Here is an 18,907-nt window from a genome sequence, read left to right on the forward strand (position 1 = left end):
AGGAAAAACACCAGAAAAAAAACAGACATTGAAATGTTTCTAAAGAAAATTGGCTCCAACAATTCTTGTAAGAAGAAAAAAACATGGAAAAGGGAGAAGACACATTTTATAATTTTTTATCACATTAAACATTTATGATGATGATCGCGGCGGCCATTTTCCTGAAGCTGAGATGCAAACTCTGCTTCAGGAAAATGGCCGCCGCGATCTCCATCTGCGCACGCGCGGCATCCCGCTCCATTTTCCTGAAGCCCCGGGCAGCAGAGCGCTCCATCTGCGCACGCGCGGCCACAGGAAGATGGCCGCGCCCACCGATCACCAGGGGTATAGCGCAGATAGCGCTCTTTTTCCTCACCTGTGCCGTGGATTCGGCACTTGGGCATGCGCACACCACTACGCCACCAACGGAAAGATGAGGAGGATCTTTTGGGAGAAACAGAGATGTCACCACACCCATATGACCAGACCAGCCTGATTGACAGGCGAAAACGTCGACTTTGGTAACGTATTTCGGCAGCATAGGTGGGGAATCAGGGTCTACAAAATACACCATTGTAATGCACTGCTCAGGCCCTATTTAACAGTATTTTTATCTCATACGGAAAAAACGGGGTGACAGGTTCCCTTTAAAAGAAGCTGAGCTGTGATTGGTTGCGATGAGCAACAGTTTTCCCACTCCACAACACCTCAGCAGACACTGACCGGGTGGGAGAAATCTCGCATCCCTGGGAACATAAGCTCCAGCCATTGTCTGCCCCCCAGAAAGGAGCAGAGAGCACATGACAGAAATGAATCCCCCTCCTCTATTACTGCCGCGCTCTATTGTTACCGGTGTAGAAAATCGCAACATCAGCGGCCGCACACAGAGCCGCACTGTCAGGTTACATAACAGCACATCTCCAGGAACTCCCTGCTCAGCGCCACCCAGCTCGGGACTATGGGATGGAGGATGTGTGATGGGTATATGGGCACGGGACTATGGGCTGGAGGATGTGTGATGGGTATATGGGCACTGGGCTATGGGATGGAGGATGTGTGATGGGTATATGGGCACGGGACTATGGGATGGAGGATGTGTGATGGGTATATGGGCACGGGACTATGGGATGGAGGATGTGTGATGGGTATATGGGCACGGGACTATGGGCTGGAGGATGTGTGATGGGTATATGGGCACGGGACTATGGGCTGGAGGATGTGTGATGGGTATATGGGCACGGGACTATGGGATGGAGGATGTATGATGGGTATATGGGCACTGGACTATGGGATGGAGGATGTGTGATGGGTATATGGGCACTGGACTATGGGATGGAGGATGTGTGATGGGTATATGGGCACTGGACTATGGGATGGAGGATGTGTGATGGGTATATGGGCACGGGACTATGGGATGGAGGATGTGTGATGGGTATATGGGCACGGGACTATTGGATGGAGGATGTGTGATTTGTATATGGGCACTGGACTATGGGATGGAGGATGCGTGATGGGTATATGGACACGGGAATATGGGATGGAGGATGTGTGATGGGTATATGGGCACAGGACTATGGGATGGAGGATGTGTGTGATTGGTAAATGGGCACGGGACTATGGGATGGAGGATGTGTGATGGGTATATGGGCACGGGACTATGGGATGGAGGATGTATGATGGGTATATGGGCACTGGACTATGGGATGGAGGATGTGTGATGGGTATATGGGCACTGGACTATGGGATGGAGGATGTGTGATGGGTATATGGGCATGGGACTATGGGATGGAGGATGTATGATGGGTATATGGGCACGGGACTATTGGATGGAGGATGTGTGATGGGTATATGGGCACTGGACTATGGGATGGAGGATGTGTGATGGGTATATGGACACGGGAATATGGGATGGAGGATGTGTGATGGGTATATGGGCACGGGACTATGGGATGGAGGATGTGTGATGGGTATATGGGCACAGGACTATGGGATGGAGGATGTATGATGGTATATGGGCATGGGACTATGGGATGGAGGATGTGTGATGGGTATATGGGCTCGGGACTATGGGATGGAGGATGTGTGATGGTATATGGGCACTGGACTATGGGATGGAGGATGTGTGATGGGTATATGGGCTCGGGACTATGGGATGGAGGATATATGATGGGTACATGGGCACTGGACTATGGGATAGAGGATATGTATGTTTGGTCTATGGGCATGGGACTATGGTATGGAGGATATGTATGATGGGTATATGGGCACTGGACTATGGGATGGAGGATATGTATGATGGGTATATGGGCACTGGACTATGTGATGCAGGATGTGTGATGATCTCCCACTTCGACTACTGCAACATCCTTTTCTGTGGCCTCCCTGCTAAAACCCTTGCACCTCTCCAGTCCATCCTTAACTCTGCTGCCTGACTAATCCATCTCTCTCCTCGCTACTCTTCTGCTTCCCCCCTCTGCAAATCTCTTCACTGGCTCCCCTTCCCTCAGCGTATCCAGTGCAAATTACTAATACTGACCTACAAAGCCATCTATAACCTGTCTCCTCCATATATCTCTGAACTAATCTCCCAATATCTTCCCTCACGTAATCTGCGGTCCTCCCAAGACCTCCTTCTCTCCTCCACACTTATTCGCTTCTCACCCAACCACCTCCAAGACTTCTCCCGAATATCCCCAATCCTCTGGAATTCTGTGCCCCAACACGTCTGACTATCAATCACATTCGGATCCTTCAGTAGGAACCTGAAAACTCTTCTCTTCAGGAAAGCTTACATCCTGCACTGACCCCGCTGCCTCCTCACCACTACTGGAGCTACCGCCTCACCACTACCAAAGCTACCGCCTCACCAACACTGGAGCTGCTGCAACCACCAACATATTGTCTCTTTCCCCACCATCCTGTAGAATGTAAGCCCGCAAGGGCAGAGTCCTCTCCCCTCTGTATCAGGAGGACTCCAGCGCCCATCGTCTGACACCTACAGCCGCTAATAACAGTGATAGCCAGATCGGCTGATGGGTGTATTCATCATACGCTACTGAGCTGTAAATAAATAATAAAAAAAAAGAAACTGCATGGGTTCCCGTGTTTTGATAACCAGCCAGGCAAAAATCACAGCTGCAACCCTCAGCTGTCAGCTTCAGCAAAGTTGGTTCTCAAGAATAGAGGGGTCTCTGTTATGATCCTAGTGGCAAGGATCGCAAGTAGGACTAGCTAAGTAACTAAACAGACTACAAACTCTGGGGAAGTGGTAACTGAATTGACCGCAACCTGATCCTATCCGCACACAACTATAGGTAGCCGTGGAACGTTACCTGAAAATCCTAGACGTCTCTTCACGGCCTGAGAAACTGACTATTCCTAGAGGGCACGAAAGTCCTCCCTTGCCTCAGAGAAATGACCCCAAAGATATAGAATAGCCCCCCACAAATATTAACGGTGAGTTAAGGGTAAAGCACAAACGCAGAGATGAAATAGATTTAGCAAATGAGGCCCGCTAACACTAGATAGCAGAAAATAGGAAGGGAGCTGTGCGGTCAATTAAAAACCCTATTCAAAATATCCACACAGAGATTGCTCGAGCCCCCGCACCAACTAACGGTGCGGGGGAAGCAACTCTGTACCCCAGAGCTTACCAGCAGCAAGAAATCACATATTAGCAAGCTGGACTAAACTCATCATACACAGAAATCATATTGCAGACTGATGAGCAAAAAATAATTAAACAGAACTTAGCTTATCCTGAAGAGACTGAAAACGAAGATAATCAGGAGTAATCAGAATAGCACTGAATACATTGACAGCCGGCAACAAGTGGAAGTGAAACAGAGCTATATAGGAACCTCCCTAGTGAATAACGAGGCAGCTGATCAGCCACAGACCCGCAGGATAACAAACAAAGCCACCAGGGGGAGCCCAAAACAAAAGTCACAATACCACCTGTGACCACAAGAGGGAGCCTGAAAACAGAGTTCACAACAGGTCTCCCCAAAAGCCGGTAAAATCACAGCGTGACAGGTTAGAATAGATAGAACAGATATATACATATAGAATACATAGATATATAGATGTCAGTGACACACACATTATATATATATATATATATATATATATATATATATATATATATATATATACATATTGCATAGATAGAAGAAAAGCCGGTAATTCAGCAGCCGTGGTAGTGTAAAATCACCGCAGGAGCCGACAGGATTTAAGAGATGAATTACATACAGTAAATACAAATAGAATAGGTAGATATATAGATGTCTGTGACATATACAATTAGTACAGTGTGTGCAGGTTACTGTACATGTATTTAATTCATAAAAGTTTATTTTTCTGAAAAAAATGGCATGGGCTCCCGTGTAATTTATGTAACTAGAAGAGGAAAGCCGATGGCTGGGGGCCGATTTTTATAGCCTGTGAAGGGGGGTAATACCCATGGAGCTTCCTAGTTTATTAATATCAGCTCAAAACTGTATACTTAACTTTTAGTTGCTATTAAAATAGGGGACCCCACAAAAAGTGACGTAGGGTCCCCATATATTTAATAACCAGCAAAGGCTATGCAGACAGCTACGGATTGATATTAATAGCCTAGGAAGGGGCCACGGATACTGGCCCTCCCCCAGGCTAAAAACATCAGCTCTCAACCTCCCCAGAAAAGGCACATCTGTTGTGAACTCTGTTAGTAGGCTCCCTCTTGTGGTCACAACTGGTATTGTGTGAGTGTTGTCTTTGGGCTCCCTCTGGTGGTTTGTTTATCTTCCTACGGGTTTGTGGCAGGATCAGCTGTCTCGTTATCCACCAGGGAGGTTTTCTATTTAGCTCAGCTGCAACTTCATTTGTTGCCGGCTGTCAATGTGTTCAGACCTATTCTGATTTCATCTGACTACGTTTGGTCTCAGTCTTATCAAGACAAGCTAAGTTTGCTTTTCAGTTTTTTACTCGTCATCAGTTTTCAATATGTGTTCTGTGTATGATGAGTTTAATCCAGCTTGCTAACATGTGATTTTCTGCTTGCTGGTAGCTCTGGGGTTCAGACTTGCTCCCCTCACACCGTTAGTTGGTGTGAGGGCTCGCGCATTTTCTGAGTGGATTTTTAGAGGGTTTTTCACTGACCGCATAGACCCCTTTCTATTTTCTGCTATCTAGTATTAGGAGGCCTCCTTTGCTGAATCTGATTCATCTCTGTGTTTGTACTTTCCCCTTAACTCACCATTATTATCTGTGGGGGGCTTTTCTATATCTTTGGGGGTCATTTATCTGAGGCAAGAGAGGTCTTGTTTTCTCTTTAGGAGTAGTCAGTTTCTCAGGCCGTGAAGAGACATCTAGGATTTTAGGCACGTTCCACGGCTACCTATAGTTGTGTGTGGTTAGGATCAGGTATGCGGTCAGTCCAGTTACCACCTTCCCAGAGCTGGTCTATGGTTTAGTACTTAGCTAGTCAGATTTTGGATCCTCTGCCACTGGGATCATAACAGTACAGCCGGCCTATCGTTAATGCATTGCAGAAGCGGGATAAAGAGAAGCCTGGAGTTTTTTTTTTTTGTTTGTTTTTCCTCCTCTGCTGCAGTGTGTCTAGCTTGTCTAGCTTCTCTCCTCCCCTTAATCTTTGTGTGGCTTTGAGTTCAGCTGCAGACATGGATATTCAAAGTTTGACTTCTAGTGTTGATCATCTTGCTACAAGGGTACAAAATATTCAAGATTTTGTTGTTCACAGTCCTATGTCAGAGCCGAAAATACCTATTCCTGAGTTATTTTCTGGAGATAGATCTAAGTTTCTGAATTTTAAGAACAATTGCAAGTTGTTTCTCTCTTTGAAACCTCGTTCCTCTGGTGATTCCGCTCAGCAAGTTAAAATTGTTATTACCTTCTTGCGTGGCGACCCTCAGGATTGGGCCTTCGCATTGGCGCCAGGAGATCCTGCATTGCTTAATGTGGATGCGTTTTTTCTGGCGCTTGGAATGCTCTATGAGGAACCTAATCTTGAGAGCCAGGCAGAAAAAGCTTTGTTGGCTCTCTCTCAGGGTAAAGATGAATTAGAGGTGTATTTCGGAAGTGGTCGGTGCTTACTCAGTGGAATGAGTGTGCTCTGGCTGCAAATTTCAGAAAAGGTCTTTCTGAAGCCATTAAAGATGTCATGGTGGGGTTTCCCACGCCTGTTAGTCTGAATGATTCCATGACTTTGGCCGTTCAGATTGATCGGCGTCTGCGGGAGCGCAAACCAGTGCATCATTTGGCTGTGTTTTCTGAGCAGAGACCTGAGTCTATACAATGTGATAGAATTCTGACTAGAAATGAACGGCAAAATTATAGACAAAATGGGTTGTGCTTTTACTGTGGTGACTCTACTCATGTTATCTCAGCATGCTCTAAACGCACAAAAAAGATCGATAAATCTGTTACCATCGGTACTTTACAGTCTAAGTTCATTTTGTCTGTTACCTTGATTTGTTCCCTGTCTTCCTACCCGGTTATGGCTTTTGTGGACTCAGGTGCTGCCCTGAGTCTTATGGATTTGTCATTTGCCAAGCGCTGTGGTTTTGTCTTGGAGCTATTAAAATTCCCTATTCCACTGAGGGGAATTGATTCTACACCATTGGCCAAGAATAAACCTCAGTACTGGACTCAGGTGACCATGTGCATGACTCCTGTGCATCAGGAGGTAATTCGCTTTCTTGTGTTGCATAATTTGCATGATGTTGTAGTTTTGGGTCTGCCATGGTTGCAGACTCATAATCCAGACCTGGATTGGAAAGCAATGTCTGTGTCAAGTTGGGGTTGCCAGGGAATTCATGGCGACGCTCCTGTGGTGGCACTTGCTTCGTCCACTCCTTCTGAAGTCCCTGCGTTTTTGTCAGACTACCAGGATGTATTTGATGAGCCCAAACTCACTTCCCTACCTCCTCATAGGGATTGTGATTGTGCTAAAAATTTGATTCCTGGTAGTAAATTCCCTAAGGGACGACTTTTTAATTTGTCTGTGCCAGAACATGCTGCTATGCGGAGTTATATAAAGGAGTCTCTTGAGAAGGGACTTATTCGCCTGTCCTCTTCTCCTCTTGGTGCGGGGTTCTTTTTTGTGGCTAAGAAGGATGGTTCGCTGTGACCTTGTATTGATTATCGCCTTCTAAATAAAATCACGGTCAAATTTCAGTATCCCTTGCCTTTGTTGTCTGATTTGTTTGCCCGGATTAGGGGTTCTAGTTGGTTCACCGAGATAGATCTTCGTGGTGCGTATAACCTTGTGCGTATCAAGCAGGGCGATGAATGGAAAACAGCATTTAATACGCCCGAAGGCCATTTTGAGTACTTGGTGATGCCTTTTGGACTCTCTAATGCTCCTTCTGTATTTCAATCATTCATGCATGACATCTTCCGTGAATATCTGGATAAGTTCATGATTGTGTATCTGGATGATATTTTGGTCTTTTCTGATGATTGGTAGTCACATGTGAAGCATGTCAGGATGGTATTTCAGGTCCTGCGGGCTAATGCCTTATTTGTGAAGGGCTCAAAATGTCTTTTTGGAGTCCAGAAGGTTTCTTTTTTGGGTTTCATTTTTTCTCCTTCTGCTATTGAGATGGACCCAGATAAGGTCAAGGCTATTCATGACTGGACTCAGCCTACATCTGTTAAGAGTCTTCAGAAGTTCTTGGGTTTTGCTAATTTTTACCGTCGCTTCATCGCCAATTTTTCTGGTGTTGTTAAGCCTTTGACGGATTTGACCAAGAAGGGTTCTGATGTGACTAATTGGTCTCCTGCGGCTGTGGAGGCCTTTCAGGAGCTGAAGCGCCGGTTTTCTTCTGCTCCAGTCTTGTGTCAGCCAGATGTCTCTCTTCCTTTCCAGGTTGAGGTGGATGCTTCGGAGATTGGAGCAGGAGACTGTTTGTCCCAGATAGATGGACCAGTAGAGTTATCTCCGAGGTTCATTCCTCAGTGTTGGCAGGTCATCCTGGAATTTTTGGTACCAGAGAGTTGGTGGCCAGGTCCTTTTGGTGGCCTTCTTTGTCGCGGGATGTGCGTTCCTTTGTGCAGTCCTGTGGGGTTTGTGCTCGGGCTAAGCCTTGATGTTCTCGTGCCAGTGGGTTGCTTTTGCCCTTGCCTGTTCCTAAGAGGCCTTGGACGCACATTTCCATGGATTTTATTTCGGACCTTCCTGTCTCTCAGAGAATGACTGTCATCTGGGTTGTTTGTGACCGTTTCTCTAAGATGGTCCATTTGGTGCCCTTGCCTAAGTTGCCTTCATCTTCTGATTTGGTTCCGCTGTTTTTTCAGAATGTGGTTCGTTTGCATGGGATTCCTGAAAACATTGTTTCTGACAGAGGATCCCAGTTTGTGTCCAGGTTTTGGCGGACCTTTTGTGCCAAGATGGGCATTGATTTGTCTTTCTCGTCAGCCTTCCATCCTCAGACGAATGGCCAAACTGAGCGAACTAATCAGACCTTGGAGACCTATTTGAGATGTTTTGTTTCTGCTGATCAGGATGATTGGGTGACCTTTTTGCCATTGGCTGAGTTTGCCCTTAACAATCGGGCTAGTTCTGCTACTTTGGTTTCGGCTTTTTTTGTAATTCTGGTTTTCATCCTCATTTTTCCTCGGGTCAGGTGGAGTCTTCTGACTGCCCTGGGGTGGATTCTGTGGTGGATAGGTTGCAGCGGATTTGGAACCATGTGGTGGACAACTTGAAGTTGTCACAAGAGAAGGCTCAGCGCTTTGCCAACCGCCGTCGCTGTGTGGGTCCCCAACTTTGTGTTGGGGATTTGGTGTGGTTGTCTTCTCTTTTGTCCCGATGAAGGTTTCTTCTCCTAAGTTCAAGCTTCGGTTCATTGGTCCTTATAAGATTTTGGAAGGTATTAACCCTGTGTCATTTAGTTTGGACCTCCCAGTATCGTTTGCCATTCATAATGTGTTCCATAGGTCATTGTTGCGGAGGTATGTGGTGCCTGTGGTTCCTTCTGTTGAGCCTCCTGCCCCGGTGCTGGTTGAGGGAGAATTGGAATACGTGGTGGAGAAGATCTTGGATTCTCGTATTTCAAGACGGAGGCTTCAGTATTTGGTTAAGTGGAAGGGCTATGGTCAGGAAGATAATTCCTGGGTTGTCGCCTCTGATGTTCATGCGGCCGATCTTGTTCGTGCCTTCCATGTAGCTCATCCTGACCGTCCTGGGGGTGTTGATGAGGGTTCGGTGACCCCTCCTCAAGGGGGGGGGTACTGTTGTGAACTCTGTTAGTAGGCTCCCTCTTGTGGTCACAACTGGTATTGTGTGAGTGTTGTCTTTGGGCTCCCTCTGGTGGTTTGTTTATCTTCCTACGGGTTTGTGGCAGGATTAGCTGTCTCGTTATCCACCAGGGAGGTTTTCTATTTAGCTCAGCTGCAACTTCATTTGTTGCCGGCTGTCAATGTGTTCAGACCTATTCTGATTTCATCTGACTACTTTTGGTCTCAGTCTTATCAAGACAAGCTAAGTTTGCTTTTCAGTTTTTTACTCATCAGTTTTCAATATGTGTTCTGTGTATGATGAGTTTAATCCAGCTTGCTAACGTGATTTTCTGCTTGCTGGTAGCTCTGGGGTTCAGACTTGCTCCCCTCACACCGTTAGTTGGTGTGAGGGCTCGCGCATTTTCTGAGTGGATTTTTAGAGGGTTTTTCACTGACCGCATAGACCCCTTTCTATTTTCTGCTATCTAGTATTAGCGGGCCTCCTTTGCTGAATCTGATTCATCTCTGTGTTTGTACTTTCCCCTTAACTCACCGTTATTATCTGTAGGGGGCTTTTCTATATCTTTGGGGGTCATTTATCTGAGGCAAGAGAGGTCTTGTTTTCTCTTTAGGAGTAGTCAGTTTCTCAGGCCGTGAAGAGACGTCTAGGATTTTAGGCACGTTCCACGGCTACCTATAGTTGTGTGTGGTTAGGATCAGGTATGTGGTCAGTTCAGTTACCACCTTCCCAGAGCTGGTCTATGGTTTAGTACTTAGCTAGTCAGATTTTGGATCCTCTGCCACTGGGATCATAACACACATCTCTAAGATGCACCAATTCTGGCACTTAGCCTCGGTCTTCCCACTTGCCCTTTAGCGGTGACAAGTAAGGTAATAGCTGGGGGGTTGGTGTCACCTTTGTATTGTCCGGTGACATCAAGCCCTGAGGTTAGTAATGGAGAGGTGTCAATAAGACGCCTCCATTACTAACCCCATAGTCATACTGTAAGAAAACACAGACACCCAGAAAAAAGTCCTTTAATTGAAAGAATGACACAGACTTCTTTAATAATCTCAATTAAACCATACTTACGACCTCGCCTAATTCTACCGAAGCCCTCGATCTCCTGTAATAAACCAAAAATAATAAAACAACAATATCCCTCACCTCTCCATCGCTCTGCCCCACGCTGTAATCCATGTCTGGGGGAGAAATAGTTTCCAACCTGGACGATGCCAAGATGTGACCGTACAGGCTGAGAACCACTGGTGAATGAGCTGCTGCGAGCGCAGCCTCAGTGTCTAGCGGTGACATCACTGATGCTCTGTTCCCAGCCGGGCTGAACTGTGGTGACCTTGGTGAGAAACCCCTGCTAGCACCGTGAGAAAGTCGCACGGTGCAGAGGCGAGTTCACCAGGAAGAATTATTAAAAAATACAGTGTGGGGCCCACTCTATTCTTGATAACCAGCCTTGCTGAAGCTGACAGTTGAAGGTTGCAGCCCTCAGCTGTGAGTTTTGCTTGGCTTGTTGTAAAAAATAAGGGGAACCCACACAGGATTTTGTTTTATTTATGTATTTACCGCACAGAAGCAGCTGATGAATACTCCTATCATCCGCTCCTGCTCTCACTGTTATTAGCAGGTGTCGGATGATGGGAGCAGTTGTCCCATCAGCTGACACCAGTGACAGGAGGTAACCTGTACACCTCCGATCACAGCTGAGCGCTCCCGCTGTCTTTTGACAGTGGGTAAACTGCAGCTCTCTGACCAGCGGGGATGGTTTCACCGCCGTTCAGAAGCGGTGTTTGCTGCGCTGTCATGCATATGACAGAGTGTCCAACACTGTATTGTCGGGTTCCCCATTCAAGTGAATGGGGTTTGGGTCCAATCTGCTCAATGACAGGCTGTATGGACGCATCATGCAGCCTGCTATCTAGAGGTAGCAGAGCGGAGTGTGAGGACACAGCCGGCTGTCCTTGACTGTTCTGCTGCAAAAAAAAAAGTAATCCTGTGTATTTGCAATGTTTTTTTACCATCCATTCAAGTCAATGGGTGAAAATCGCTGCAACAACGCTGAAAGCAGTGACATGCTCTATGTAAAAAAAATGCTGCAAAGCACAAAATCCTGATGACAAAAAAACCAATGTGTGTGTATGAGATTTCTGAAATCTCATAGACTTTGCTGGTAATGGAAAACTCAGCTGATAATTAGCATATAATGCAGCAAAAACGCCCGGTGTGAACATACCCCTGAGAGCAGGAGCAGATGATGGGGGGTATTCATCAGTCGCTCTTACGCTGTAAATAAATTATCAAAAATAGGGGGGAACCCATGCCTTTTTTTTTATTATCAGCCAGGCAAAACTCACAGCTGGGGGCTGCAACCTTCAGATGTCAGTTTCAGCAAGGTTGGTTATCAAGAATAAAGGGGTCCCCACACTCTTTTTTTATTTATTTAAATAAATCATTTAAGAAAAATGGCATGAGGTCCACCCCACTTCGTGACAACCAGCCTTTCTAAAGCTGACAGCTGGGGGCTGGTATTCTCAGGCTGGTAAGGAGCCATGGATATTGACCCCCCCAGCCTAAAAATAGCAGCCCACAGCTCCCCAGAAAAGACACATCTATAAGATGTGCCAATTCTGGTGCTTTGCCGAGCTCTTCTCACTTGCCCTATAGCGGTGGCAAGTTGGGTTCAAATTTGTGCAGTTGATGTCACCTTTGTATTGTCAGGTGACATCAAGCCCACGGCTCAGTAAAGGAGAGTAAGACGCCTATCCATTACTAATCCTATAGTTATATGGTAAATAAATACACAGCAGGAATAAAGTGAATTGAAAAAATGACACAGACTCCTTTAATAATCTCAATTAAACCATACTTACGACTTTGCCTAATTCCACCAAAGCCCTCGATCTCCTGCACTAAAACTAAAATAAAAAACAACAATATACCATACCTGTCTGTCGTTCTGTCCCATGCCGTAATCCATGTCTGGGGGAGAAATAGTTTTCAACCTGGACAGTGCCAAAATGTGACCGTCCAGGCTGAGAACCACTGGTGAATGAGCTGCTGGGAATGCAGCGTCAGAGACTAGCGGTGACATCACTGAGGCTGTGTTCCCAGCCGGGCTGAACTGCGGTGACCTCAGTGAGATCCCCGCTAGCACCGTGAGAAAGTTGCACAGTTCAGAGGAGAGTTGAAATTCACCGCAGTGAAATTCTCCAGTGAACTCGCCTCTGCATCATGCGACTTCCTCACGGTGCTAGCAGGATCTCACAGAGTCAATGCCATTTTTTTTTCAGAAAAATTATCTTTTATTAATTAAATACATGTACAGTAACCTGCACACACACTGTACTAATTGTATTTGTCACTGACATCTATATATCTACCTATTCTATTTGTATTTACTGTATGTAATCCATGTCTTCTATACTGTCGGCTCCTGCTGTGATTTTACACTACCACGGCTGCTGAATTACCAGCTTTTCTTCTATCTATCTATGTAATATACAGTGCCTTGCGAAAGTATTCGGCCTTCTGGAACTTTTCAACATTTTCCCACATATCATGGTTCAAACATAAATATACCAAATGTAAATTTTTGGTGAAGAATCAACAAGTGGAACGAAAGTGAAGTTGAACAAAATTTATTGGTTATTTTAAATGTTTGTGGAAATTCAAAAACTGAAAAGTGGGGCGTGCAATATTATTAGGCCCCTTTACTTTCAGTGCAGCAAACTCACTCCAGAAGTTCATTGTGGATCTCTGAATGATCCAATGTTCTCCTAAATGCCTAATGATTGTCACAGTTCACAACGTGCTGCCAACACTAAGTCACGGATCCCAGCAGTATGTCACGGATCCCGGGGAGGATATCTTTATCGTCCCCACTACTCACATCAATTTGTCATGAACCGGGGTTGTTTGACTGCCCCTGGTTCCTTCTGAAGAGGATTTATCTATATCCCACTTCTCAGTTCCGGTTTGGAACTTGCAGCTCTCTGGCATCCCCCATACCCTCAGGTCAGACTAGGTACTGCACCTAGTGTAATTAGTCACCAGAAAGGCTGCCTGCTGTGTACTGGCTGTTGGACACACTGCAGCGAGGGTAATATAACTACTCCCACACAGGCGGGAACAATAATTATCAATGCCGCCATTGCTGCAAAGATTCCCAATCGCACAGAACAAAGTATGCTGCCACCAGCTCCGATTAACGGGTCTGAAGCCAACCCCAAATCACTAGCGTGATTCACCTCAGAGGACTCACAGTCATATAGAGCAGAAGAGACAAGCTAGCAATTAAATATTTTACTCCATTAAAAATTAGGCAGTGTTTACAAAGTATAAAACGATAGTAGAAAGGAGACAATTCATATACATTACAGATTACAAAATAAAATAGTATAAAACGAAAGAAAAACACACTTACCGGTTATGTCATGGTATCTTCTTGGCTGGCCTGTGGCTTAAGAGGATAAATACATCCAGATGCATAGAACAGCTTTGCCAAGCTAGTAGTAGATTGCTTCCCCAGGCTAAGACTGAAGGCTGGGCTAAGAGTATAGTCACTTATACTTCTCAGTTTGTGATATCACTAAAGGGCTGGGTAATGATATGCACTGATCTGAGAGATATTTACATTCTTAGAGTCTGGAGACAAAGACATTCCTGAGTGAGAGGGGAGGGACATCGGGTGGCTTTTCAGGATTGGTCACCTGCCGTTTAAAGCCACACCCTGCTCAGACACTTATAGTTACACAGTGCATTGTCGTAGGGCTTTATGTCAAATCTGCATTGTGTGTGTAGAAAGCCATGTCCTTCAAACTAAACTCACAATATAATATGGCATTTTTGGCATTATCGTGACAATAATGATAAATATAATCCACCTGTGTGTAATCAAGTCTCCGTATAAATGCACCTGCTCTGTGATAGTCTCAGGGTTCTGTATGAAGCACAGAGAGCATCATGAAGACCAAGGAACACAACAAGCAGGTCCGTGATACTGTTGTGGAGAAGTTTAAAGCCAGATTTGGATACAAAATGATTTCCAAAACTTTAAACATCCCAAGAAGCACTGGGCAAGCAATCATATTGAAATGGAAGGAGTATCACACCACTGCAAATCTACCAAGACCCGGCCGTCCCTCTAAACTTTCATCTCAAACAAGGAGAAGACGGATCAGAGATGCAGCCAAGAGGCCCATGATCACTATGGATGAACTGCAGAGATCTACAGCTGAGGTGGGACAGTCTGTCCATAGAAATCTGGCCTTTATGGAAGAGTGGCAAGAAGAAAGCCATTTCTCAAAGATATCCATAAAAAGTGTCATTTACAGTTTGCAACAAGCCACCTGGGAGACACAAACATATGGAAGAAGGTGCTCTGGTCAGATGAAACCAAAATCAAACTTTTTGGCAACAATGCCATACGATATGTTTGGCGTAAAGGCAACACAGCTCATCACCCTGAACACACCATCCTCCCTGTCAAACATGGTGGTAGCAGCATCATGGTTTGGGCCTGCTTTTCTTCAGCAGAGACAGGGAAGATGGTTAAAATTGATGTGAAGATGGATGGAGCCAAATACAGGACCATTCTTGAAGAAAACCTGTTGGAGTCTGCAAAAGACCTGAGCCTGGGTCTGAGATTTGTCTTCCAACAAGACAATGATCCCAAACAAAGCAAAATCTGCAATGGAATGGTTCACAAATAAACATATCTAGGTGTTAGAATGGCCAAGTCAGAGTCCAGACCTCAATCCAATCGAGAATCTGTGGAAAGAGCTGAAAACTGTTCACAAACGATCTCCATCAAACCTCACTGAGCTCGAGCTGTTTGCCAAGGAAAAATGGGCAAGAATTTCAGTCTCTCGATGTACAAAACTGATAGAGACAGACCCCAAGTGACTTGCAGCTGTAATCACAACAAAAGGTGGCGCAACAAAGTATTAAGTTAAAGGGGCCAAATAATATTGCACGCCCCACTTTTCAGTTTTTGAATTTCCACAAAAATTTTAAATAACCAATAAATTTTGCTGAACTTCACAATTGTGTTCCACTTGTTGTTGATTCTTCACGAAAAATTTACATTTGGCATATTTATGTTTGAAGCATGATATGTGGGAAAAGGTTGAAAAGTTCCAGGAGGTCGAATACTTTCGCAAGGCACTGTATATACACTGTGTCACTGACATCTATAAAAAAACTTCCTTCTCACCCCCAATGAGGATGGTCTTTGTTGTCCTTTCTCAATCTCGGGTCCTCTACCAGAGACCTGGGAGTTTGAGAGTTCTGTGCAGGACCTTAGTTGTTCCCAGCATTGTGCTTTTCTGCACAGAGACCTCATATGTTGCTCCTGGGATCTGTTGTAGCCATTCTTTCAACTTAGGGGTCACTGCTCCAAGTGCTCCTATCACCACTGGAATCACTGTTGCCTTCACCTTCCACATCGTCTCCAGTTCTCCATTGAGGCCCTGGTATTTCTCCAGCTTCTCATATTCCTTCTTTCTGATGTTGCTGTCACTTGGCATTGCCACATCTATTATCACTGCTGTCTTCTGATCCTTGTCTACTATCACAATGTCTGGTTGGTTAGCCAACACCTGCTTATTCGTCAGAATCTTGAAGTCCCACAGGATTTTAACCCTTTCATTCTCCACCACTTTTTCTGGGGTCTTCCATCTGGACTTAGGGGGAATTAGCCCATATGCTGTGCAGATGTTCCTGTGTACAATTCCTACTACTTGGTTGTGGCAGTCGGTATACGCTGTTCCTGCTTGCATTTTGCATCCTGCCACTATGTGTTGGACGGTTTCTGAGGTTTCTTTGCATAGTCTGCACCTTGGGTCTTGTCTTGTGTGGTAGATTCCTGCTTCTATGGATCTGGTACTTAGTGCTTGCTCTTGTGCCGCTATGATTAGTGCCTCTGTGCTGTCTCGGAGTCCAGTTTTCTCCAGCCATTGGTAGGATTTTACCAAGTCAGCCACCTTCATTATCTGTCGATGGTACATCCCATGCAGCGGCTTGTGTCATGATCTCTGCAGGCTGAGATCATAGCAAGCCTATAGAGGGACAAGCTCTCGGAAGATGGAACTATACTGACCATGAACTAAGCCTGCCGCGCAACTAGAAATAGCCAGGTAGCATTTCCTATTTATAGCTAGATGCCCAGCTCTGGCCTAAGACCTAAATAGCTAGCAGAGGGAAATATAAGACCTGGCTCACCTCTAGAGAAATATTCCAAAGAAGACAGTAGCCCCCCACATATAATGACGGTGAGTTCAGATGAAACAACAAACGCAGCAGGAAAATAGTCTTAGCAAATTTGAGGTCCGCTTACTAGATAGCAGAAGACAGATAGTATACTTTCATGGTCAGCAGAAAAACACTAACAAAACACCATCCAGAGATTACCTTAAACTCTGGCATTAACTCATAACGCCAGAGTAGCAATCCCTGATCAACGAGAGCTTTCCAGACACAGTAACAAAACTTCAGCTGTGAACTGGAACAAATAGGCAAAACAAAACATGGACAAAAGTCCAACTTATCTAGTGGTTGTCTAGAAGCAGGAACAAGCACTGAGAGGCATCAGATAACATTGTTGACCGGCAAGAAACCACCAGAGAAATGAGCTTAAATAGCGACACCCACTACTGATGGAACCAGGTGAAACAGGAAAGAGGATGACAAGTCCAATTCCACAAGCGGCCACCGGGGGAGCCCAGAATCCAAATTCACAACAGTACCCCCCCCTCAAGGAGGGGGCACCGAACCCTCACCAGATCCACCAGGGCGACCAGGATGAGCCCTATGGAAGGCACGAACAAGATCAGAAGCATGAACATCAGATGCATTGACCCAAGAATTATCCTCCTGGCCGTAACCCTTCCAGTTGACCAGATACTGGAGTTTCCGTCTGGAAACACGAGAGTCCAAAATTTTCTCCACAACGTACTCCAACTCACCCTCAACCAACACCGGAGCAGGAGGCTCCACTGAAGGTACAACAGGTACCTCATACCTGCGCAATAACGACCGATGAAAAACGTTATGAATGGAAAAGGACGCAGGGAGGTCCAAACGGAAAGAAACAGGATTAAGAATCTCCAATATTCTATAAGGGCCGATGAACCGAGGTTTAAACTTAGGAGAAGAGACCCTCATAGGGACAAAACGAGAAGACAACCACACTAAATCTCCAACACAAAGCCGAGAACCAACACGACGATGACGGTTGGCAAAACGCTGAGTCTTCTCCTGGGACAACTTCAAATTGTCCATAACCTGCCCCCAGATGTGATGCAATCTCTCCACCACCGCATCCACTCCAGGACAATCCGAGGATTCCACCTGACCGGAGGAAAATCGAGGGTGAAACCCCGAATTACAGAAAAACGGGGACACCAAGGTGGAAGAACTGGCCCGATTATTGAGGGCGAACTCTGCCAATGGCAAAAAAGCAACCCAATCATCCTGGTCAGCAGAGACAAAACACCTCAGATATGTCTCAAGGGTCTGATTAGTCCGCTCGGTCTGGCCATTAGTCTGAGGGTGAAAAGCAGATGAAAAAGACAAATCTATGCCCATCCTAGCACAGAATGCCCGCCAAAATCTAGACACAAATTGGGTACCTCTGTCAGAAACAATATTCTCAGGAATACCGTGCAATCGGACAACATTCTGAAAAAACAGAGGAACCAACTCAGAAGAAGAAGGCAACTTGGGCAGAGGAACCAAATGGACCATTTTAGAGAAACGGTCACAGACCACCCAGATGACAGACATCTTCTGGGAAACAGGCAGATCTGAAATAAAATCCATCGAGATGTGTGTCCAAGGCCTCTTAGGAATAGGCAAGGGCAACAGCAGTCCGCTAGCCCGAGAACTACAAGACTTGGCCCGAGCACAAACGTCACATGACTGCACAAAGACTCGCACATCTCGTGACAGGGAAGGCCACCAGAAGGATCTTGCCACCAAATCCCTGGTACCAAAAATTCCGGGATGACCTGCCAATGCAGAAGAATGTACCTCAGAGATGACTCTGCTGGTCCAATCATCCGGAACAAACAGTCTATCAGGCGGACAACGATCCGGTCTATCCGCCTGAAACTCTTGCAAGGACCGCCGCAGATCAGGAGAAACGGCCGACAAAATTACTCCCTCCCTAAGGATACCTGTGGGTTCAGAATTACCAGGAGAGTCCGGGTCAAAACTCCTAGAAAGGGCATCTGCCTTAACATTCTTAGAACCCGGTAGGTAAGACACCACAAAATTAAAGCGAGAAAAAAATAAAGACCAGCGCGCCTGTCTAGGATTCAGGCGTCTGGCAGTCTCAAGATAAATCAAATTTTTGTGGTCAGTCAATACCACCACCTGATGCCTAGCCCCCTCGAGCCAATGGCGCCACTCCTCAAACGCCCACTTCATGGCCAAAAGCTCCCGATTCCCAACATCATAATTCCGCTCTGCGGGCGAAAATTTGCGAGAAAAGAAGGCACAAGGCCTAATAACGGAGCAGTCGGAACCTTTCTGCGACAACACTGCCCCAGCTCCGATCTCCGAAGCGTCAACCTCAACCTGAAAAGGCAGATTCACATCAGGCTGACGCAACACAGGGGCAGAGGCAAAACGGCGCTTAAGCTCCTGAAAGGCCTCTACAGCATGAGGGGACCAATTAGCAACATC

At 45.8% G+C, this 18,907-nt stretch overlaps 1 protein-coding gene across 1 annotated transcript in view; it reads right to left on the reverse strand.

Annotated features, from left to right (window-relative positions):
* LOC143766968 (uncharacterized) overlaps positions 1–14,129 on the reverse strand; it is a 29,032-nt gene extending 14,903 nt beyond the window's left edge. The window contains exon 1 of the mRNA XM_077254993.1: positions 13,644–14,129. The gene's annotated coding sequence lies outside the window, so the exon portion shown is untranslated. The remainder of the gene's footprint in view (positions 1–13,643) is intronic.
* Positions 14,130–18,907: the final 4,778 nt, after the last annotated feature.

Source organism: Ranitomeya variabilis, chromosome 4, assembly GCF_051348905.1.
Source record: "Ranitomeya variabilis isolate aRanVar5 chromosome 4, aRanVar5.hap1, whole genome shotgun sequence".
Lineage (NCBI taxonomy): Eukaryota > Metazoa > Chordata > Amphibia > Anura > Dendrobatidae > Ranitomeya > Ranitomeya variabilis.